A 24767-nucleotide genomic window follows, 5' to 3' on the forward strand; every position below is an offset into this window, starting at 1 on the left:
CTCTTTTCTGATTGCGGTGGCTAGGAGTTCCAAAACTATGTTGAATAAAAGTGGTGAGAGTGGACATCTTTGTCTTGTTCATGATCTTGGAGGAAATGCTTTCAGCTTTTCACTGTTGAGTATGTTGTTAGCTGTATATATGTTTGTCGTATATGGCCTCTATTAGGTTGACGTAAGTTCCCTCTGTGCCCACTTTTCTGGAGAGTTTTTATCATAAATGGGTGTTGAATTTTTTCAAAAGCTTTTCCAGCATCTATTGAGATGATCATGTGGTTTTTGTTCTTCAGTTTGTTGATGTAGTGTATCACACTGATTGACTTATGGATATTTAAAAATCGTTGCTTCCCTGTGATAAATACCACTTGATTGCAGTGTAGGATCCTTTTATTGTGTTGTTATGTCTGTGTTCGTTAGTAATATTGGCCTGTAATTTTCTTTTTTCATTGTATTATTTTTGTTTAGTTTTGGTGATGATGGCCTCATAGAATGAGTTTGGTGGTGTTCCTTCCTCTGCAACTTTTGGCCAAGTTTCAGAAGGATAGGCGTTAACTCTTCTCTAAATGTTTGATAGATTTTGCCTGTGAAGCCATGTGGTCCTGGGCTTTTGTTGGAAGTTTTAAAATCACAGTTTCAATTTCAGTACTTGTGATTGGACTGTTCATATTTACTATTTCTTCCTGGTTCAGTCTTGGGTGATTGTACTTTTCTAAGAATTTGTCCATTTCTTCTAGGTTGTCCATTTTTTTAGCATACAGTTGTTTGTAGTAGTCTTTTATGATCCTTTGTATTTCTGTGGCGTCTGTTGTACCTTCATTTTCATTTCTAATTTTATTGGTTTGAGCCCTTTCCCTGTTTTTCTTGATGAGTCTGGCTAAAGGTCTTTTAATTTTGTTTATCTTTTCCAAGAACCAGCTTTTAGTTTTATTGACCTTTTCTGGTTTTTTCTTCATCTCTATTTCATTTATTTCTGCTCTGATCTTTGTTTAGTGTTGTGTTTGGATAGCTTTCGCTCTCTGTCTCTCTCTCCTTTTTTTTGGTCGCACCACACGGTATGTGTGATCGAACCTGAGCTCCCTGCAGTGGGAACACAGAACCTTAACCATTGGACCACCAGGGAATTCCCTGCTTTTTCTCTTTTGTGTGTGTATGTGTTGTAGATTTTTGGTTTGCAGTTCCCATGAAGTTTTGCTGTAGCAGTCTGTATATATAAACAAGATCGTTTTTAGCTGCTGGTCTCTTAATTTGAAATGCTATTTCCCGTTTCCTGCATTTGTGCTCTCCTCACCATTGCTGTTCTTGATAACATATTTGTGTGTAGATGATTTCCTTCTTTTACTGTATGTTTGCCTTTACCAGTGAGCTTTCTCATTTCTATATACTTGTTTGTAGTTGTGGCCTTTTCTTTTCCGCCTAGAGAAGTTCCTTTAGTATTTGTTGCAAAGTTGGTCTGGTGGTGTTGAATTCTCTTAGCTTTTCCTTGTCTGTAAAGCTTTTGATTTTTCTGTTGAATCTCAGTGAGAGCATTGTTGGGTATTCTTGGTTGTAGGTCCTTCTCTTTCATCACTTAAAATATATAATGACACTCCCTTCTGGCCTGCAGAGTTTCTGCTGAGAAATCAGCTGATAACCTTACGGGAGTTCCCTTGTATGTTATTTGTTGCTTTTCCCTTTTGCTTTTAATATTTTTTCTTTGTTTTAAATTTTTCTCAATTTGTTCATTATGTGTCTCTGCATGTTCCTCCTTGGGTTTATCCTGCCTGGGATTCTCTGTACTTCCTGGACTTGGGTGACTGTTTCCTTTCCCAAGATAGGGAACTTTTCAGCTATCATTTCTTCAGGTATTTTCTCAGGTCCTTTATCTCTCTTTTCTCCTACTGGGACCCCTCTAAGGTGATTGTTGTTGCATTTAATGTTTCCACAGAGGTCTGTTAGACTGTCTTCATTTCTTTTAATTCTTTATTCTTTTTTTTTTTTTTTTTTTTTTTTTGCGGTATGCGGGCCTCTCACTGCTGTGGCCTCTCCCGTTGCGGAGCACAGGCTCCGGACGCGCAGGCTCAGCGGCCATGGCTCACGGGCTTAGTTGCTCCGCGGCATGTGGGATCTTCCCGGACCAGGGCACGAACCCGTGTCTCCTGCATCGGCAGGCGGATTCTCAACCACTGCGCCACCAGGGAAGCCCTAATTCTTTATTCTTTATCGTATTCTGTAGTAGTGATTTCCACCATTCTGTCTTCCAGCTCACGTATCCTTTTTTTCTGCCTAACTTATTGTGATACTGGTTTCTTCTAGTGTATTTTTTATTTCAGTTGTTGTATTGTTAATCTGTTTGTTTGTTCTTTAATTCTTTTAGGTCTTCGTCAAACATTTCTTGTATTTTCTCGATCTCTTCCTCCACTCTTTTTCTGAGATCTTGGATCATCTTTACTGTCATTACTCTGAATTATTTTTTGGGACGATTGCTTGTCTCCACTTCACTTAGTTGTTCTTCTGGGGTTTTATCTTGTTCCAACACTTGGGACAGATTCATCTACTGTCTCATTTTGTCTTACTTTCTGTGATTACCGTTTCCATTCCGCAGGCTGCAGAGTTGTAGTTCTTCTGCTGTTTGCCCCCTGGTGGATGAGTCTGTCTCAGAGGCTTGTGCAGGCTTCCTGGTGGGAGCAACTGGTTCCTGCCCATTGGTGGATGCAGCTGGGTCTTGTCCCTCTAGTGAGCAGGGCTGTGACAGGGGTTGTGCTTATGGGGCAGCTGTGGGCTCAGGAAGACTTTAAGCAGCCTGTTTGCTGATGGGTGGGACTGTGTTCCTGCCCTGTTGGTTGCTTGGTCTGAGGCATCCCAGCACTGGAGCCTATAGGCTGTTGGGTGGGGCCAGGTCTTGGTGAGAAGATGGCAGCCTCCAGGAGGGCACATGCCAATGAGTACTCCCCAGAACTACTGCCGCCAGTGTCTTTGTCCCTGCATTGAGCCACAGCAGCCCCCACCTCTGCAGAAGGCCCTGCAATACCAGCAGGAAGGTGTGGCCCAGGCTCTTATGATGTCACTGGTTTTTTTCCCTGGGTCCTGGTGCACACAAGACCTTGTGTTCCCCCTCTGAGAGTGGAGTTTCTGTTTCCCCCAGTCCTGTGGAATTCCTCCAGTCAAACCCCACTGGCCTTCACAGCTAGATCCTCTCGGGGCTCCTCCTCCCGTTGCCAGACTCAGCCTGGGGAGCCTGATGTGGGGCTCAAAACTTTCACTCCTGTGGGAGAGCTTCTGTGATATAACTATTCTCCAATTAGTGCGTCACCCACCCAGTGGGTATGGGATTTGATTTTATTGCGATTGTGCCCCCTCCTACCATCTCACTGTGACTTCTTCTTTGTCTTTGGATGTAGGATATCTTTTGGGGGAGGTTCCTGCATTTTTTTGTCAATGGTCATTCAGCAGTTAGTTGTGATTTTGGTGTTTTCGTAAGAAAAGGTCAGCTCACTTTCTTATACTGCACCATTGTGTCTCCGCTCTCTTAATTTTCATTCTTGATGGGTGTTTTCTCTGCAGTGGAATACTTGGTTGGCAGTTGTTTTTCTTTCTGCTACTTAGGGATTCCATTACATATGTCTTTTAGCTTCTATTTTTGTTGTTGAGAATTAATAAGCTATCCATGTAACTGTTGCTTCTTTGAAAGTAATCTTTTTCCCCTCGGGATGCTTTTAACTTTTTCTTTGTCTGCTGATTTTTAGCTAGGAATTCATTGACATCCTTAAATTTGTGGTTTGACATTTTAAAATCATTTTTGGAAATTTTCAGCCATTCAAATTTTGCTTCTACCCCATCCTGTCTCTCCTTTCCTTCTGGAATTCCAGTTAACTGTGTCGGATGTTATACCTTCACACCATATCCCCATGTTGCTTATCCTGTATTTATTCTGAGGTTTTTTCCCACTGACTTTTGTCTCTGATTCAGTGTCTCAGCTGTGTCCATTGGCTGTTAAACCTGTTCATTGGATGATTAATTTCAGTTTTTGTATTTTTCAGTAACAAAATTTGTTTGCTTCTTATAAAAACCTGGTATATCACTTTATAGTTTCTAGTTCATTGCTGAGACTTTTTTTTTTTTTTTTTTTTTTTTTTGCGGTACGCGGGGCTCTCACTGTTGTGGCCTCTCCCGTCGCGGAGCACAGACTCCGGACGCGCAGGCTCAGCGGCCACGGCTCACGGGCCCAGCCGCTCCGCGGCATGTGGGATCTTCCCAGACCGGGGCACGAACCCACGTCCCCCGCATCGGCAGGCGGATTCTCAACCACTGCGCCACCAGGGAAGCCCCATTGCTGAGACTTTTAAGTTTGGTTTCCATTTCCTTGAACCAAAGTGTTTGTTTCATAATTCCAATATTTGGAGTCTGTTAGAGTGTTTATTGTTTTATGTTTCTGTGGCTTTTGGTATTATGTCTGTTGTTTTCCCATGTGCCCAGTTGTCTTTAATTGTTTGCTGGGCGTTGGATTTGAAAAATTACTTGAGAAATCATTTGAGACCATGATGATATCTTCCAGGAAGGATTTTTTTTTTTTGCGGGGGGGGGGGGGGGTGGCATCTGCTTGAGGGAATCTAGGATTACTTAGTCAAATCTCAGCTTTTGAGATTTCTCTGGGCCAGCTGGATGACTCAATGCTAAATTGCTTTCAATTTATGGACTGTTTAATTTCCAGTTCACCCATGTTTCTAAGGTGTAGCCCTTTAGGTTCCTAACATGAGGGTAACAAAGTGGATTTTCCTTTTGTCCCTCTGGGCCTACCCAGCTGTCAGATACAGTTTAACTTCTGGTTTCTTCTGGATTATTGTGCTCACCTCTGTGAATTTCAGTCCTTTAATGGATCTGAAAACACTATCCTGTTGTCTCTTTGATCCTTTAAGAAAGTCATTTCTTACATTTTGTCCAACTTTATTATTTGTCTTCAGTGGAAAGATTGGTTCAAATTACCTAATATGCCATAACCAAGAGAAGGAGTCTTCCCCTTGGCTCTTTATGGCAGAACATGATTTTGTCTTGTTTTCTAGGTCAGAATCAGCCCCTAGTTCGCTTTAAATTTTGTTTTATTTTGTTTTATGTAGCTGTACTCACTTGGATAACTGCACATTTTCATTAAAAGGTTACATTGTGTGTGTGTGTGTCTGTGTGTGTGTGTGTCTGTGTGTGTGTGAAATTATAAATAAGTTGTTACCTGATTATTCAGGATTCAGGATTTTAGTGTCTTCCACCTAAGGCAGTTTCTAGTCCTTGACAGTGGACAGGTTTATTGTATTTAAGTTTCAGTTAAAAATAAGTCTCTGGAATGACTTTAAGAACATGAAATCCCTCTTAATTACTATTGAGATTGGTATGTACAATATCAACTAAGTTTTTTTTCCTTTCATAGAAAAGAATGCTTTCCTAGTTATACTATAACTGTCATAACTTCTGTTTTAGTGTACATATTTGTAGACATAATATATATCTGTCCTTGTGAAATAGAGAAGAAGGAGGCAGTTCTGCTGAGATTCTTGTTTGCTGTATTATGAAAGCTCTTGAGCATCCTCTTGAATGAATATGGTGCTTTATAAGTTACAAACATTTTCCTTCTATGTAAATTAATTCCTGCAACATCTCGTGAGGTGTGGTATTAAGCAAAGGATTTGGAAACGGCCTAAGAGAGGTTAAGTAACTTGTCTGTGGCTCCACATCTGGTGAGTGGCTTATGTCGTCTATGATTATTACAGTGTTTTATTTCAGCTGTTGTGGCCTGTTAACGCTTGCCTGTAGATGCTCACTGACTTCCCAGTTCTGTCACATTATGCTTTCTTCTTTCTGTACACCATGTAATATAATGATCTCATGACTCATGTCCTGAAGATTGAGACAATTGGGATATCACTCCTTCATATCCCATCCTCACTGCCTCTCAGCCCACCCCATTTCTAGAATATGGTCACACCAGCCCTGGAATTTGCCAGCTCCTCTGCCCTGTTGGAAAGCTTGCTTTGTCACTAGTCCTTTCTCACCCACATGTATAGTCAGTCCCTTTCCCTCTCTTTACACATGCCTCAATTTTTTTGATTCTAAGAAAGATGCCTCTTCTTTTTCCAATGCACTTGCCATCTTTCTTGTCACTCTTATGGTTAGACTCAAACTCTCTAACTTCCTTACTGGGTTTCTTCTGTAAGCCTTCCTTTCTTTTCTAATTGCTCTTTATAAGATCCTAGCCAAAATCTTGTTTGCTCTGATCCTCTGAATCTTAAGGAGAGCAAAAAGCTTTTCTGCCTCAGACCCTTTTCCTAGCAGTAGAGTCAGTACTTCTATATGTCTGGTGGTGCTTCTGCTTCTGAATGGTACTCACATCTAATTTTCAGCATCCTTGTAATGAAAACCTTGAACAGTTATCTTACATTAGGACTGTGGATGTCAAATGCCCTTGTTTGCTTGCAGCATGTTCAATTACATAGTGTTCAGTTACTACTTGTTTAAGTGTATGAGGATGCCACCTCCTCAAATTTAGTAATACTCCATTTTCTCTTGATAACTATTGTGTCTGTGTGTGGTTTGTTTTTTTATTTTGTCCCTATCCAAGGATTCTTTTCTTGGAAGTTTATTCATTAGTTTTCTCCCGATCTCACTCACAAAACTGTCACGCTTTAAAATGTTGGTAGAATTGTGAGTGGTACCAGTATCTTTTGAATGTCCTATTTCAAACCTTTGCACTTTTCCCTTTTCCTTCTCTTTTAATCCTGCATATTTTCTGTTGTCCACTTTGATTATTTTTCTTCAGTAAACTTGATTTACATGAATTCATCTCTCCCTTCTGTGAACTCTTTTTGTTTTCAGGGTACGGAGTACATATGTTCTTTTTCACCAGCTCAAGAGTAAACTTTAAGACAGGGCATGGGCTTCACCTTTTGCTTTATCACTTACTTTTTAAAATAAATTTATTTATTTATTTATTATTTATTTTTGGCTGAGTTGGGTCTTTGTTGCTGTGCGGGGGCTTTCTCTAGTTGTGGCTTGCGGGGGCTACTCTTCGTTGCAGTGTGTGGGCTTCTCATTGTGCTGGCTTCTTGTTGTGGAGCATGGGCTCTAGGTATGTGGGCCTCAGTAGTTGAAGCTCATGGGCTCTAGAGCACAGGCTCAGTAGTTGTGGCGCACAGGCTTAGTTGCTCTGTAGCATGTGAGGTCTTCCCTGACCAGGGCTTGAACCCATGTCCCCTGAATTGGCAGGCGGATTCTTAACCGCTGCACCACCAGGAAATCCCTGCTTTATCACTTATTGCAGGGCCTTGTATGTAATAAGATTCAGTAAATATTTAAGTTTATGTTTAACATTACAGCTAGTTATTAGTTATGTTGATAATTATAATTACTAATATAATTATGAATCATAATATTAATGTTAATTGACGTTTAAATATAATGGTTTTGGCTCTTTAAGGATTTTACCTCTGGACTGCTTTAAGGACCCTCTCAGTAGTTTTATATCTTTAGCTTCTTTTTCTGTGATCTCTGTACAAAAGAATGAAAATCATCAGCTTTTAAGTATTATTTTGAATATGTTGGTTTTTCTCTCCTTAAAGGACTCTGTCGTGACTCCTAGTTGATTGTTTTTTTTGTTTGTGGTACGCGGGCGTCTCACTGCTGTGGCCTCTCCCATTGTGGAGCACAGGCTCCGGATGCACAGGCCCAGCGGCCATGGCCCACGGGCCCAGCCGCTCCGTGGCATGTGGGATCCTCCCGGACCAGGGCACGAACCCATGTCCCCTGCATTGGCAGGCGGACTCCCAACCACTGCACCACCAGGGAAGTCCTAGTTGATTGTTTTTATTTTTAAATTTTTATTTGTGAACATTTCCAAATGTACACAAATTAAACGTTCAGCGAACCTCTATGCTGCAGACATCAACATTTCTCCATACTTGTTTCATCTTCCCCCTATTGCTTTTTTTTTTTTTGCTCAGAATTTATGGCGTATCCAAGACATTATTTCAGCCCTAAATAACATGTATCTAAAACAACAGTTTCTTACATAACCACAATGCATTGTCATGTACAACACACCTGGTAATGATTCCTTAATTGTGTATATACTACTTATTAGCCCATGTTCAAGTTCTTCCAGTTGTCTAAAAAAATTTCTTTTGTAGTTGGTTTGTTTGATTTATGCTAGAGTTCAGGTGTTGACAGCCTGATCCCTTCATGAAGCCCCACTTTTCATCCTACTGCTTTTACCATTCATTGATTACAATTGCATGGATTAGTTATTAAATTAAAAATTGCCAAATAGTGAGTGTTCTAATTTGGTTACTTCTGCCATTATTAGCTGAAACTTTTCTCTCTGGAAGAACTTTTTCCTCATTCACTAAGGCTAGTTGGTTAACCTAAAATATCTAGTTAGTTCTTGAGTAGTTAATACCCTCTACTGGGGAAAGAAGGCTCTGCTTTCTTTTTTAGCTAGTAAGACTCTTTAGATTATTTCACTAAGGCCTATAGTAAAGTATTTTTTTTTCCTTCTTGAGGAAGTTAAAGTTATTTTTGAGTGGTAGGTTAGTGATTTTGTGGGTTGGCTTATGGGGAGGGCCTCCCAGTCCTGAGTGAGCAGTTCAAATTCTCTTGAGAAGGTATAGCGGGGGGTGGATGGTGGGGAAAGGAAAGGAATACAAAGGAAAAAAAATATACCCCCTTCACTGTTGGGCTTTGTACTGAGGGTGTGGTGCTCACTTGGGGTGTGGAAATTTCAAACATTCTTCTACTTTCCCAGATAATAAATTAGACTCAATATAGATTCTGTATAGACGCAGTATAGAGTCATTTAAATTTAAGGACATATGGCCCTTAAAGGGTCTTAGCACAGTTTTGTAATCAAACCCATTCAAATTTAATGACTGGTATTTCATGTGGAGCTGCAAGGACCCCTGATGGTTTGCCAGGGATGCCGCTAAAGTTCTTGCCAGCTTTCTCTGAAGCCAAAACCTCAGAAAAGCTTTGACCATCCTCTGCTGTTGTCAGCTCTGCCTTAGGGACTAGAGGTGACTGACTAGGAAGGGGAGCAGGGTGGCTCAGGCAGTCAGGTGAACTTTTTGTTATTGACTGAACATAAACTTCATTCACTGGAATTTCAGGTAGTAAAGGTATCCAAACGGCTGCGTTCCTTTCTCGTGACCTTTTATTTGTATACTGTATCACTTGCTCATATGGCCTTCCTTAAGCCTTTCACAGTTTGAATGCTACCACTTTGGTCTTTCGTTTATCTAGGACAGTGTCTTCAGCCTTTCCTTCAAGTTTTTTTGCCTTGAATTGTTGCTGCGTGTCAAACTGGACAAGATATTTTAGTTGAAGTTTCAGTTGAAACATTGGAGGTAAGGAATGTTTATCTGTGTGTTTGTGTATTTTTGTAGTTATATTAGAGCAGATTAGTTTTTTGAAAACTAATCTGTATTGCTGTTAACATGTTTGTTTACTCCACCCCCTCGCCCCCATCTCTTGTACATATAAGAGCAAGGATGAAAAAAATAAAAGATAGATGTCCAGGTAGTTTCATATGTTTAAATTTAGGCCCTAAATCAGGACCCAAAGCAAGGTCTTTGTACAGTTTATTTACTATTAGAAACTTTATCAGCAAATGAAAGAGTAACTTAGCAGTTGATTTTGAATAAAAGGGGCTAATCCTACCCAGGTCCCAGACCCGCAGTGGTTGGAGCTGGTGGAGTTTGAAAGACCTGCCCCAAAGAGTAATGGGGTGTGCATGCATATGCTGACCTTCCAACTTCCTGGTTTTTATTGTAATATTTCTTAGTCTCAGATACATGATCAATAAATGAGTAGTATAGATGAAAAGTTTAGTATTATGAAAAAATAAGGGTATAATTTTTTAAAATGTATTGTAGTATAATTCCATTAGTAGATTTATATCAAGAAAGACTATATAGCAGTATCAGCTTTGATTTCTAGATAGTTTATTTTTCCATCTTATAATAATGTTCCCATTCTTTTTAACATCTGTTTTCTATTATAATAACATGTGGGTTGTGTTGTGAATTAAACACTGGACAAGATGTTATGAGGCCTGTTTTGTAGTCCTGGCTTTCTAGCAAGTTTTTAAATCCATCTAACCTTCAGTTATCGTCTTGTGTAAAACAAGAGGATTGTACTGAGGTTGGGTTCAGGGTTTCTCAGCCTCGGCACTATTGACATACTGGGCTGGATAATTCTTTGTTGTCATGGGCTGTCCTGTGTACTGTAGGATGATTAGCAGAATCCCTGGCCTCTGCCCACCAAATCCCAATAGCAGCCCTCCCCAGTATGGCAACCAAAAATGTCTCCAGACATTGCCAGATGTGCCCTGTGGGACAGAATCATCCCCAGTTGAGAAACGCTACATTAGATGATGTGTAGATTTTCTTCCAGCTTTATAATCATATTGTTTTTATTTTTAAAAATCCTGCTCTTTGCAACCCAGCTTCCATGAAGCTTTCCCCCGCACTCCTTTTTATAGTCCTACCTTAATTAATTATTTCTTTTTCTGACAACGTACAGGACTTAACCCTACTCTATTATATCTCTCAGTGCATTTCTCTCACTTTGAGGGCATGGGCCTTCTGTATCTCCAAACCGAGTGCTCAGATTTTATTAAATGAATGAACAGTGGGTTCAGGAGTATTGAAGGTTAGACATTTTAAAATAAGTGATTATAAATGGCATTTTTGTTAATATTTCAAACCCTTCCAGTTGGAAATTTCCACAGTTTGTGATCTTGAATTTCTGGGTTAGTGAGACTGATGACTCTTTTTTTTTTTTTTTTTAATCTTTTAGAAGGCGGGAGCCTCCTAAAGTGTGTGAGGGAGCTACACAAAACAGATCGAGGTTGCTTTTGAGAAAAATAAAGTTACACAAAAATTCATAACAGAGTTGTTTCAGCTTTCATATTCAGGTATTTCTCAAATAACTCCACTTTGTTAATTAGAAAGGTGCCATTTATTCAGATAATAGTAAAAAGGAAAGGTAGTAAATATTTTTCTTACATAACCCAGAATATCTCACCATATTTTAAGTCAGTATTTCTCAAAGCAACGCATAGTAAGAAGTACATTTTAATCATGATCTAGTACATACATAGAACTTTTTGAATCAGTATTTACTGTACTATGCGTGAAGTACTCTGATATTTTCTGTTATGTTTCTTTCTTTTTTTTTAAAATACTTGTCATCACCTAGTAAGTTTATCATACAGTTTACTAACAGGTTACAACCCACCATTTGTAAAACACTGTTCTAAGAAATCTCTTTAAGTAATAAAATGTCAAGATTTTGGCATATGTTACCAATAGGCTGTACTGTGTCTTCTTAGAAAATGTCATTTAATAATTGACCTAATAAAGACCTTGGAATACCTCAACCAGAACAAATTAGATTTGCAATTATTTGAAAGTCCTATATTTTTTCATTTATACAAAGTATTTTGTGTGCACAAGGCACTATAGGTCAAAGAGCATGTTTGGTTTTCATTCTCAAGGTTTACAGTTATAAAACCTAGAGGAAAATAAAAAGTTGATAGACATTATTTCAAGTGCTGGTGGTAACAAACAGACAATAACTTTTGTAGGCATTTAGGAAGGAGAGAAAACTTCTGATTCAAGTTGATGGGGAGAAGGTTAACATGAATGTGGGGTGGATTTTGTATCGTCATATCAGAGATCAGAAGAGGCTGTTTCACGTGGTAGAAAACAGCCTTCATGTACGTGCAAGTACTTCTTGCTCATACTTGAAGTTCATTTTTCAGGTACTGTTTAAGATAAAGTAACTGAGAAGTTAAAAAGTAAGAAAAAGTATAGTAAAGTGCTAAAAAAAATACATTATAAACAGGCTATGTTATTTTAGCTCTACTGTGGTTATAAAATGACGTTGAGTCAGTAGATTAATTAGAAACTTATATGCATGATGGTTCTGATACAAGCCAATATTTGCCCTAAAATGATAAGGTTAACATTGAATTATTAGGTTTACCGAGAACAAAGACAGTTTCTAAATGATGAAGAGAGAGAATGCTCATCTGTCAAAATAAGCCAATAAGGGCTTTTTTTTTTTTTTTTTTTTTTAAGTAGCAGGTTTTAAACAGTTGTATACTATTTTGGCTATGCAATTGAAAATTTTGTACATGCTGATAGTCCTGGGCTTCATCCTTTCTTCTCTAGATAGAATGGGGGGCTCATGATGGTAAGTCACAACCAGGTGTGCTACAAAAGCCTTAAGAAAACAGGCAGTGGACTATCTTTTTGTCTTTCTGAAGTGCTCTCGGAAAGACAAATGTAGAATTTAATTACTATAGAAGATATTTGTGACCTAAAGGAAAAGAAGGTTCCGTTTGTGATGATACTTGGGAAGGAACTGCTTGCCCTAAAAGTGTGGTCTAGCATCCTGTGTGCTGTTACTTTAAGTCACCAGAAGTCTATGAGTTTTTGTCTTGTTTCCGTATTGAGTTAGGAAGTTAATAAAAGGATAACTTAGCTCCTCATTTTGTCAGATTTCTAGTCTACTGAAAAGAAGGTGCTTTGAGAACTGGAGATGTGACTAAGAGTCCAGTGCCAGGGTAATTTTTAAATTTTTTAAAAAATAGACTTTATTTTTTTGGAACAGTTTTAATTTTTCAGAAAAATTGAGAAGATAATACAGACAGTTCCTTTATACCCTGCACCCAGTTTCCTTTACTATTAATAGCTTACATTAGCATGGTATGTTTGTTACAGTTAGTTAGCCAATATTAAAAGTGTTATTAACTAAAATCTATACTTTATGCAGATTTCCTTAGTTTTTACCTAATGTATGTTTTCTCTTTCAGGATCCCACCAGGGCCCTGTATTACAGTTATCGTCACGTCTCCTTAGGCTCCTCTAGACTGTGACAATTTCTCAGACTTCTCTTGTTTTGATGTCCTTGTCAGTTTTGAGGAGAATTTGATCAGGTATTTTGTAGAATGTCCCTCAATTGGATTTACCTGATGTTTTTCTCATGGTTAGACTGGGGTTATGGGTTTTTAGGAGGAAGACCACAGAGGTAAAGTGCCATTCTCATTACATTATATCAAGGGTACATACTGTCATCATGATTTATCACTGTTAATGTTGACTCTGGTCACCTGGCTAAGAATATGTTTGTCAGGTTTCTCCACTGTAAAGTTACTCTTTTATTTTTGGTAAAAACTCTGTTCCATGCTGTGTTGTTTGGAAATAAGTCACTAAGTGTGGTCCACACTTAAGGAGTGGGAAGTTTTGCTCCATCTCCTTGAGGCTGTTCTACATAAGTTACTGGGAATTCTCCATGGGAGATTGTCTCTTCTCCCCCATTTATTTATTTATTTATTCAGTCATTTCTTTATGTCAGTATGGGCTTACAGATATTTGTTTTATATTTTGGGTCATAATCCAATACTACCTTATTTATTTTGTTGCTCAAATTTTTGCTGTTTTGGCCATTGGGAGCTCTTTTGGTTGGCTCCTGTGTCACTCTGACATGCCCCCATCATCATGGGGTGTTTTTTTGGTTTTTTTTCATACACTTCCTTACTTTCTGGTACTACAAGATTCTCCAGGCTCATCCTCTATATCCCCTATCCCAGTTCTAGAATCAGCAGTTTCTCCACAAAGTCCAGATTTCTTTTATTAGAGAATGCTATTGGAAATCAAGATCTGGGTGCTAGGTGCGCTTGTTGCTACTAGAGTTTTGCTGTTTCTAGGCCTTCTTAGCTGAAATCCTGTGTATATATTACTTGTATATTTATGCATATTTATAAGTATTTCTATGCATTCATTTCTGTATATATATCAGTATTAAGATAAACATGAGTTCATATTGATGTCTCCAGCTCTAATCTATTACTACATAGGTCATTCTAGCCTCCTCCCCTTGCTTTTCTGTAACCTCCCACTCCAACAGTGAGAAATCTGGCTCCCACTATTCACCATCCGTTTACTTAATTGTTCATTCCCAGTGTACATGTATAATTGTATATCAGTTTTGTTAACCTGATACCCTGATGGGTAACAATATCAGAATTGTTAACCTGTACCCCCATGGGAAACAGCTTTATCAGCTAGAATACAGTGCTTATGTACAGTTCCTTTTACCTTCAGTCTTACAGACTCCACTCATTTCCAAAGTTTTTTCATCAGCACCTTTTCCCCATCCCCTGCAGTGATACTGTTTCATACATTTGTAATACAGTTAGATTCTGTTATATGGTCTCAATTCCTTCCTGAGACCCCCTGACTTTCTAAAGGATTTTTAAAAATTTGCATACTTTAAGGTTCATTCTTTGTATTATAAAGTTCTGTGGGTTTTGACAAGTGCATAATGTCATGTATCTACCATTATAGTATCATACAGAATAATTTCACTGCCCTAAAAATCTCCTATGCTTCACCTATGAACCCTCCCTTCCTCCCCACAAGCCTCTGGCAACCGTTGATCTTTTTACGGTCTCTATAATTTTGCCTTTTCTAGAATGTTCTTGAGATATTTTTAAAGTCACTTTCTAAAGGAAACCTTTGATTTCTCTAACCTAGATACCATTTTTTCTCCCACTACCAATTCATTCTTTTTTTTTTTTTTTGGTGGTATGCGGGCCTCTCACTGTTGTGGCCTCTTCCGTTGTGGAGCACAGGCTCAGCGGCCATGGCTCACGGGTCCAGCTGCTCCACGGCATGTGGGATCTTCCTGGACCGGGGCACAAACCCGTGTCCCCTGCATCAGCAGGAGGACTCTCAACCACTGCACCACCAGGAAAGCCCAATTCATTCTTAATTGAACAAAATATTTCTAATAAGTAAAAATCAAGGCGTTCCCATCTCTTTTCTCAGTTACCACTATATAAGGTCATTCAGTTTCGTTTATCTTTTAATATCCTACCTCTTTGTTACCAACCTCAGAATTCAGAGGAGATCCGAAGTACCTTTATTTTTGTTGGGGAGGTTGGTGGGGGAAGGCAGGGAGTGGCTCTGCATGGTATGGTGCGTCCTGTATAGGTAGCAGCTGGCAAATAGATACTCACTTGTGGGGAGGGGTATTATGCTTAAATTTTATCTGAATATGCTTCTGTTTGTTTCCGGTGGGGGGGTTATACTTAACTTGAAAATGCCTTTGATGAGTCTTTTAACATGAATATTATTTTGGTCCATAGTCTCTTTTGAGAATATAACAGAATATGAGATAGATGAAGTGAATATGTGACTATTTCAAAATGGTTTCTACTGTAATGAAAATCCTGTAGGATGATAGTCTTAGAAATTATTTGGAAGGCTCTAATTTAAGGGAAATAATATCATATTCCTATTTCTCACTTATTGTTTGGTAGCATCTTTACATATATGTGTGAAAAATCCTGAAGTTGGAACTCTTACCCCTCCAGTAAAAGATCATTTGTTATGCTCCAATATCAGTCACTTCTTGTTGCTGTTTACCTTGAAGAATTCACAATCTGGTGCAGAAACTTTTCTTTTTTAAAAGCAAGTTTTGGTTTAAACTTTACAATGTCTTTAAGAGTTATGACATCATCAAAATCTTACCATGTAGCCTATAGTACAGGAGAATAATGGCTGATGCATAGACTTCAAGTTTGTGTTTTAGCTTTCTGCATGTTAACTTTGTCACCACAGGCAAATTATTTACCCTTTCTGAGCCTTGCATTTCCTCATTTGTAAAATGTGAATGCTATTACCTCTCCCATGGGATGATAATGGGGATTAAATGAGATGAAGCACTTAGCACAGTGCCTGGTACATAGATATGGCTCAATAAGTATGCTCTAAAATCAAAACCTCTGCTCAACAAGAAAATGGATGAAGGTTCAAAGTTTTATACTAGTGTATATGTTTCTGTTCCACAGTTACTACTTGGACCAGACCAGTCAGAAAAGTGAATGATTCCTTTAGTTTTTGATCTTAAAACTTCTCTCAAGATAAGGTTAACTTTTCTTCAAATCTGGGAAATGCTCATGTCACTAAACATAACATGCTAGCAGTGGTTGTTAGCCTGAGATACTGTTGCCTCTCCTGGGGCCCTTTGGGGGTGCTGTTGGGATTTTACAGGAGGGACCAGGGTCCTGAACACCTTGTGACACATGGAGCAGGCTTGCATGTTGAATTATTGTGCCCCAAATTACCACAGCAATAGCATACTGTTGAGACACACTAGACTAGACTAATGTGTACTGTACTATCTTTAAACCTCTCTGTTGAACACATTTCAGGTGTCACAGACCCAGCAAGTATGTCAGTGAATAGAGCAAGGCCAGGCCTCCGTGTCTGGGACACTCAAGGGAGTGTAGGGACTAGGCAAGCTGGAGAGCATGTGTCCTTTCTAAACCGGTGAGCCACGCTTCAGCTTCAACTAGTTGCTGACTACTATTGCTAGATCTGATATTTCAGAGGAAAAGCTAGATAATCCAAATTTTTATGTCAAATTTTCCTATTTTAAAGTGTGGCTCAACCTTTTTTTTTTTTTTTAATATGCCAAGGCCAAACCAAACAGATTGGTGGGCTGGTTTTGGCCCAGAGACCACTGGTTTATAACCTGTGATTATTATTTTAGAAAGTGAGCTAAAGTTTTGTCAGAGGTAAACAGTCAGGGCCATAACAGCCCTGAATATTTGCTGAGCTCAGAGAAGGCTGTGGAAACAAAGCACTAGGTGTTGAGGTTGTTTTCTAGAGTGTAGAGAATCGTGGCATCAGAGTGGCATCAGAGCAGATCTCTAGGGGAGCTTCCTCTGGTTGGAAGGAGAAATTCTGTTGAGAGAAATCCCAGCACCTGCATTTTGAGGAAGAGATCCCACTGTGCCTTATGCTGCCACTCCTGAATTAGGAGGGTAGCTGCACTGCTGGAGGAAGCCTTAGAGTGATTCCACTGCTAAGTATACCATCCCAGCCCCCAGTCTCAGTACTGCCTTGAGAAATTAGGAGTCCCCACAAAGCTAACAGGCAACAAAGGCTCAACGCTACAAAATCTCCTGGTTTATGTGGCTTTCGAACAGTGTGACATTCGTAGGGTTTATACCTTCAATATTTCTTCCTTCTTGATCTAGGGTTACTGCCTACTCAGCTCCACAGTCCACAGCTGTGGCCATCTGTGGTTTAGTGGGGGTGTTTCAAGGATGTCCCAGGAGTTTGGTCACATCCTAGCCTAGCCAGTACAGTTCAGGTACTACTTACTCTGGCTGGTTTTAAGGTGTCAGGTCATCACTCATCAATTTAATATGATATAAGAAGTAGCAGCCCATTATAATATTGTTAAGTAACAAAGTCTGTATGTATTTTGTATAGTTGTTAAATACATTAATATATATGGGCAAGAATAGATTATATGTTTTAATGTGCATCACTTTCAAATCTATAATATGAGATCATATATGGCAATGTTTCATTTTAGTTGTATTCTATGGGATTAAATACAAAAATACAGTGTAGTATTTTACTGTAAAACTTTGCTTTTTTGAGAAACAGGCTGATCTTATTGGTCGGAATATTTTCTGTTTGTGAACTACCTGTTGGCTTAACCTCCCAGTAAGCAGAAAGGAAATAACTTTTAAAAAAGTATTTTAGTATTTTATAATCCTCAAAAAGTTAAATTTATTTGAGAGTGTTATATATTGTGAAATATTTACAATACTTAATGATTATCCACATCACTTAGTGCTTATGTGAGTGAATGTTTGTACAGAGCAGAGTGCTAATCACTTTTAAGATTGCTGTCATAATCCCTTGAGGAGAATAAGTTTTTATCAGTTTAGATTCCTACTTGTTGTGAAAATTAGGTCTACTATTAATCATCTTTTCAGATTGTAGCCATCTTTGTGGGTGTGTAAGTTGTTGGCTTTAATTTTTGTTTTTTTTGGCGGTATGCGGGCCTCTCACTGCTGTGGCCTCTCCCGTTGCAGAGCACAGGCTCCGGACACGCAGGCCCAGCGGCCATGGCTCACGGGCCCAGCCGCTCCGCGACACGTGGGATCCTCCCGGACCGGGGCACGAACCCGTACCCCCTGCATCAGCAAGCAGGCTCTCAACCACTGCGCCACCAGGGAAGCCCTTGGCTTCAATTTTAAAGATGTTTTTTAATGTTTTTCCAAAGGCAAGTATTTGTAACCACTAAAAAAGAAAATGGCAACTCTTCCCCTTCATCTCTGTTTCTTGTATGTCCGAAAACAGCTTATTTGTAAAAGGATTCTTTCCTCCCCTCTCAGCCCTCCAAATCCCACACACCTGTAACCCTCTGTTTGGATGATAAACTGATGAGGGTTTCCTGTCTTTTTTTCCCCCCAGCTAGTGTGCTCATCATCACTCTGCTGGGAATGTCCTTGATACCTACCAATGACATAGTGGAAAGAAAAGACTTTGGAGAAGGCAGGCTTGGATTTGAGTCACGATTCTGCCATATGCCCATTCTCCGAGTTTAATTTCTTCTTTGTAAAATGGAGGTAATTATAGCTACCTTTCAGGGCATAGTTGTTCATAAATGGTAGCTGATAACAATAGTGATAAAATTAATAGTAACTTTGGTCTTAGTAGCGCCTGAGGTTCTGAAGGCTAATAAAGCTAGCCAAGAGCTAGGAACTCCCAAAAGCTCTGCAGTAACCTATGGATCCTAGGCTCTTGACATCTGAAACATCTTTGTTCTTATTGACCCTTGCCACTTTTTCTTCTTTCTCATAAGAAGGCAACTGTATTGCCCTTATATTTTAAAGACTTGAAATTAGTGTTGAGATATGAATAAAAACTGTTCTTTGAAGCCACTAGGAAAACTTGAGTTAAGACTTTGAATGCTTCAGAAGCTCTTTATTGACAATGATTAAATAGCCATCAAGTGTTCTGAATGTGGTTAGTCCCTCAAATATTGAGGAATCTATAAATTGTTTCTATAAATAAATACAAGCAGATTTGATCACCTAAGGTCATTCCTATCATTAAATTCAGTGAATTGCATTTTGTTCATGTCACCTAGCAAATACTCACTGAACACCTAGTCTGTGCTAGGCCTGATGCCCAGTCAATTGTATACCTTCAAAGGAGGTACTGAATTAGGGAATCTAAGAGTTGTAGCTCTTAGCCTCTAATGTAAATGAAAATCCTAAGCCTTAGAGCTGCCCTGACCAGTAAGGTAGTCATGACTAACTACAGGTGGCTGCTGAGCACTTGAAACGTGGCCAGTCTGAATTGAGATGTGCTGTAAGTATAAAACACGCACTGCACTCCAAGGACTTAGTTTAAAAAAAATATGTAAAATATCATATCAATGATGTTTATATTGAATTCATGTTAAAAACAAAAGTATTTTTGCTATCTTGGATTAAATACAGTATATTAGAAATAATTTCACCTGTTTCTTTTTACTTTCTTAGTGTAGCTACTGGAATATTTAAAATGAATCACGTTATGTTTTTATTGGACTGCACTGTAAGGCAGCGCTTTAGTGACTTGGCAAGGTTACTAGTCCAGTTAGGACTCCTGTGGCTAGTGCAAACTATAGATCACCTTACTGTGAAAATGGCAGGTAGTGTTTGTTTTGATCAAAAAGGTGGAAAATTCAAACCTTGTTTCAGAAAAAAGTTAAACACTAAGGACTGTAAATAGTTTACATTTTAAATTAAAGCCTAGATTGTTAAACTGGTAGAATCGCTTTGCATTTCAGATTTGGGGTGCTTTAAAAGGGGCAAACTAGGGGCTTCTCTAGTGGCGCAGTGGTTAAGAATCCGCCTGCCAATACGGGGGACACAGGTTTGAGCCCTGGTCCGGGAAGACCCCACCTGCTGTGGAGCAACTAAGCCCGTGCACCACAACTACTGAGCCTGCGCTCCAGAGTCCGTGAGCCACAACTCCTAAAGCCTGGGTGCCTGGAGCCCGTGCTCTGCAACAAGAGAAGCCACCGCAATGAAAAAACCCGCACACTGCAACGAAGAGTAGCTCCTGCTCACCGCAGCTAGAGAAAGCCCGCGCACAGCAACACAGACCCAACGGAGCCAAAAATAAATAAATAAATAATAATTTTTTTAAAAAGGGGGCAAACTAGAAAAATATATGCACTGATTCAGTAACCTAAACCTATTTTTCATTTCTCTGAGCATTCACAAGTCATTATATAGTTGATCTCTGATCCCCCAATATTTTATTGGGGGGTGGGGTGTGCAGAAGGTAGGGGGCAAGGTTCATCTATATATTTTTCTATCTTACTAGCTAGACTGGTTCAGTATAATGAAATCGATTCTTCATTATTTAACAGACATTTAAGCAGGTACTAGGTCAGGTTCTGGAAATGCAGTGGTGAACAAGGGATAATCCCTGAATAGAACTACAGGCTTTCTGTTTGGTTTTTGTCTTGTTTTGGCTTTGTATTGGGAAAATAATTCTAAACTTAAAGAAGTTGTAATAATATAGTACAAAGAACACTGTATACCCTTTATCCAGATTCATGTACTGTTAGCATTTTTTCCTGTGTGCTTTTTTAAAAAATTGAGTTATAGTTGATTACAGTATTATATTAGTTTCAGGTGTATGACATAGTGATTCAAATTTTTATAGATTATACTCCATTTATAGTTATTATAAAATATTGGCTGTATTCCCTGTGCTGTACATATATTCTTGTAGCTTATTTATTTTATACGTAGTAGTTTGTTGTACTTCTTATCCCCTACCCCTATTTTGCCCCTCTTCCCTTTCCTCTCCCCATTGGTAACTACTGCTTCGTTCTCTATATTTGTGAGTCTGATTCTGTTTTGTTATATTCACTAGTTTGTTTTGTTTTTTAGATTCCGCATATAAGTGATAACATACATATTTCTCTTTCTCTGTCTGACTCATTTCACTAAGCATAATACCCTCTAGGTCCATCTATGTTGCTGCAAATTGCAAATTTTCTTTCTTTTTTATGGTTGACTAGTATTCCATTATATCTATATCTATATCTCACATCATTTTTATCCATTCATCTTTTGATGGACACTTAGGCTATTGTAAGTAATGCTGTTGTGAACATTGGGGTGCATGTATCTTTTCAAATTAGTGTTTTTGTTTTCTTTGGATATATATCCAGGAGTGCAATTACTGGATCACATGGTAACTCTATTTTCAGCTTTCTGAGGAACCTCCATACTGTTTTCTCCAGTGGCTGTGCCAATATACATTCCCACTAACAGTGTACAAGGGTTCCCTTTTCTCTACATCCTTGCCGGCACTGGTTATTTGTTGTCTTTTTGATGATGGACATTCTGACAGGTGTGAGGTGATATCTCATTGTGGTTTTGATTTGCATTTCTTTGATGATTAGCAGTGTTGAGCATCTTTTCATGTGCCTGTTGACCATCTGCATGTCTTCTTTGGAAAATTGTCTATTCAGGTCTTCTGCCCATTTTTTAATTGGGTTATTTGTTTCTTTGGATTTTGGGTTGTATGAGCTCTTTGTATATGTTGGATATTAACTCCTTATCGGTCATATCATTTGCAAATATTTTCTCCCATTCAGTAGGTTGTCTTTTTCTTTTCTCAGTGGTTTTCTCTGCTGTGTAAAAGCTTTTAAGTTTAATTATGTCCCATTTATTTATTTTTGTTTTTGTTTTTTTTTTGCTTTAGGAGACAGATCCAGAAAAATGTTGCTATGATTTATGTCAAGGAGTGTTCCACTTATGTTTTCCTCCAGGAGTTTTATGGTTTCCAGTCTTATATTTAGGTCTTTAATCCATTTTGAGTTTGTTTTTATATATGGTGTGAGAAAATGTTCTAATTTCATTCCTTTATATGTAGCTGTCCAGTTGTCCCAGTACCACTTATTGAAGAAACTGCATTTTCTCCTTTGTCATAGATTAATTGACCATATGTGCGTGGGTTTATTTCTGGGCTCTCTGTTTGGTTCTGTTGATCCATGTGTTGCTTCCCTGGCTTTCTTTTGATTTCCATTTGCATGGAATACGTTTTTCCATTCTCTCTCTTTCAGTCTGTGTGTCTTGAAATCTGAAGTGAGTCTCTTATAGGCAGCATATATATGGTTCTAGTTTTTATATCTGTTGGGCTATTCTTTGTCTTTTGATTGGAGAATTTAGTCCATTTACATTTAAAGTAATTATTGAGGGGCTTCCCTGGTGGTGCAATGGTTAAGAATCCACCTGACAATGCAGGTTCGAGTCCTGATCCGGGAAGATCCCTCCTGCCGCGGGGCAACTAAGCCTGTACGCCACAACTACTGAACCTGTGCTCTAGAGCCCATGCACCACGATTACCGAAGCCCACATGCCTAGAGCCCATGATCCACACGCAACAAGAGAAGCCGCCACAATGAGAAACCCATGCACCACAACGAAGAATAGCCCCCACTTGCCACAACTAGAGAAAGCCGGCACGCAGCAACAAAGACCCAATGCAGCCAAAAATATAAATAAATAAAATGAAATAAATAAAGTAATTATTGATAGGTATATACTTACTGTCATTTTGTAAGTTGTTTTGTGGTTATTTTTCTGATTATTTTTTGTTCCTTTCTTCTTTTTTTCTCCTACCCTTTGATTTGATGACTATCTTTAGTGTTATGTTTGGATTGCTTTCTCCGTTTTGTGTTCTGTGTTACAGAGTTTTTGATTTGTGGTTACCATGAAGTTTATATATAGCTATCTCTATATATACATGATTGTTTCAAGTTGCTGATCTCTTAATTTCAAATGCATTTTAACAACCCTTTATTTTTACTCGTCTCCCCCCATAATTACTGTTTTTGGCATATTATTTTACGTCTTTTTGTTTTTGTATCCCTTATTGAGGATATAGATGATTTCACTACTTTTGCCTTTTGAACTTCCTACTAGCTTTGTACTTGGTTGATTTACTACCTTTACTGTATATTTGCCTTTACCAATGAGCTTTTTATTTTCATAATTTTCTTTTTTTATTGAAGTATAGTTAATTTATAATGTGCTAATATCTACTGTACAGCAAAATGACTCAGTTATAAACATATATACATTCTTTTTTATATTCTTTTCCATTATGCTTTATCCCTGGAGATTGGATATAGTTCCCTGTGCTATACAGTAGGACCTTGTTATTTATCCATTCTAAATGTAATAGTTTGCATCTACTAACGCCTAACTCCCTGTCCATCCCTCTCCCTCCCCCATTCCCCGTTGGCAAGCACTGGTCTATTTTCTATGTCTGAGTCTGTTTCTGCTTTGTAGATAGGTTCATCTGTGCCATATTTTACTTTTTTTTTTTTTTTTTTTTTTTTTTTTTTGCGGTATGCGGGCCTCTCACTGTTGTGGCCTCTCCCGTTGCGGAGCACAGGCTCCGGATGCGCAGGCTTAGCAGCCATGGCTCACGGGCCCAGCCGCTCCACGGCATGTGGGATCTTCCCGGACCGGGGCATGAACCCGTGACCCCTGCATCGGCAGGCGGACTCTCAACCACTGCACCACCAGGGAAGCCCTCTGTGCCATATTTTAGATTCCTCATATGAGTGATATCATATGGTATTTGTCTTTCTCTTTCTGACATATTTCACTTAGTCTGATAATACCTAGTTGCATCCACATCACTGCACATGGCATTGTTTCATTCTTTTTTATGGCTGAGTAGTATTCCATTGTATATATATGTACCACATCTTTATCCATTCATCTGTCAGTGGACATAAGGTTGTTGCCATGTCTTGGCTATTGTGAATAGTGCTGCTCTGAACATAGGGGTGCATGTATCTTTTTGAATTATAGTTTTGTCTGGGTATATGCCTAGGAGTGGAGTTGCTGGATCATATGGTAATTCTATTTTTGGTTTTCTGAGGAACCTCCATACTGTTTTCCATAGTGGCTACACCAACTTACATTCCTACTAACATTGTAGGAGGGTTCCTTTTTCTTCACACCCTTTCCAGCATTTGTTATTTGTAGAATTTTTAATGATGGCCATTCTGACCAGTGTGAGGTGGTACCACATTGCATTTTTTTTTTTTTTTTGTGGTACGCAGGCCTCTCACTGTTGTGGCCTCTCCCATTGCGGAGCACAGGCTCCAGACGCGCAGGCTCAGCGGCCACGGCTCACGGGCCCAGCCGCTCCGCGGCATGTGGGATCTTCCTGGACTGGGGCACGAACCCGTGTCCCCTGCATCGGCAGGCGGACTCTTAACCATTGTGCCACCAGGGAAGCCCCACAATGTAATTTTGATTTTCATTTCTCTGATAATTAATGACATTGAGCATTTTTTCATGTGCCTGCTGGCCATCTCTACGTCTTCTTTTTTATTTTATTTTATTTTATTAACTAATTTATTTGGCTGCATCAGGTCTTAGTTGTGGCATGTGAGATCTTTGTTGCCACCTGTGGGATCTTCGTTGTAGCATGCGGGATCTTTTTAGTGGCAGCATGTGAACTCTCAGTTGCAGCATGTGGGTCTAGTTCCCTGAACAGGGATTGAACATGGGCCCCCTGCATTGGGAGTGTGGAGTCTTAGCCACTGGACCACAAGGGAAGTCCTTGTGTATCTTCTTTGGAGAAATGTCTATTAAGGTCTTCTGCCCATTTTTCAATTGGGTTGTTTTTGTTGTTGTTGAGTTGTATGAGCTGTTTGTATATTTTGGAAGTTAAGCCCTTGTCAGTTGCATCATTTGCAAATATTTTCTCCTGTTCCGTAGATTGTCTCTTCATTTTCTTATGGTTTCCTTTGCTTTGTAAAAGCTTGTAAATTTGATTCGGTCCCATTTGTTTATTTTTGTTTTTATTTCTATTGCCTTGGGAGACTGACCTAAGAAAACA

At 39.0% G+C, this 24767-nt stretch overlaps 1 protein-coding gene across 2 annotated transcripts in view; it reads left to right on the plus strand.

Moving 5' to 3' along the window:
- TAB3 (TGF-beta activated kinase 1 (MAP3K7) binding protein 3) overlaps nucleotides 1-24767 on the plus strand; it is a 101749-nt gene that overhangs the window by 27489 nt on the left and 49493 nt on the right. The window contains exons 2-3 of one of the 2 annotated variants that reach the window (XM_059051510.2): nucleotides 9253-9356; nucleotides 12833-12955. The exons of the other annotated variant lie outside the window; for it this stretch is intronic. The gene's annotated coding sequence lies outside the window, so the exon portion shown is untranslated. The remainder of the gene's footprint in view (nucleotides 1-9252; nucleotides 9357-12832; nucleotides 12956-24767) is intronic. 2 annotated transcript variants of the gene reach the window in all.

The sequence above is a fragment of the Kogia breviceps genome, chromosome X, assembly GCF_026419965.1.
Source record: "Kogia breviceps isolate mKogBre1 chromosome X, mKogBre1 haplotype 1, whole genome shotgun sequence".
NCBI lineage: Eukaryota > Metazoa > Chordata > Mammalia > Artiodactyla > Physeteridae > Kogia > Kogia breviceps.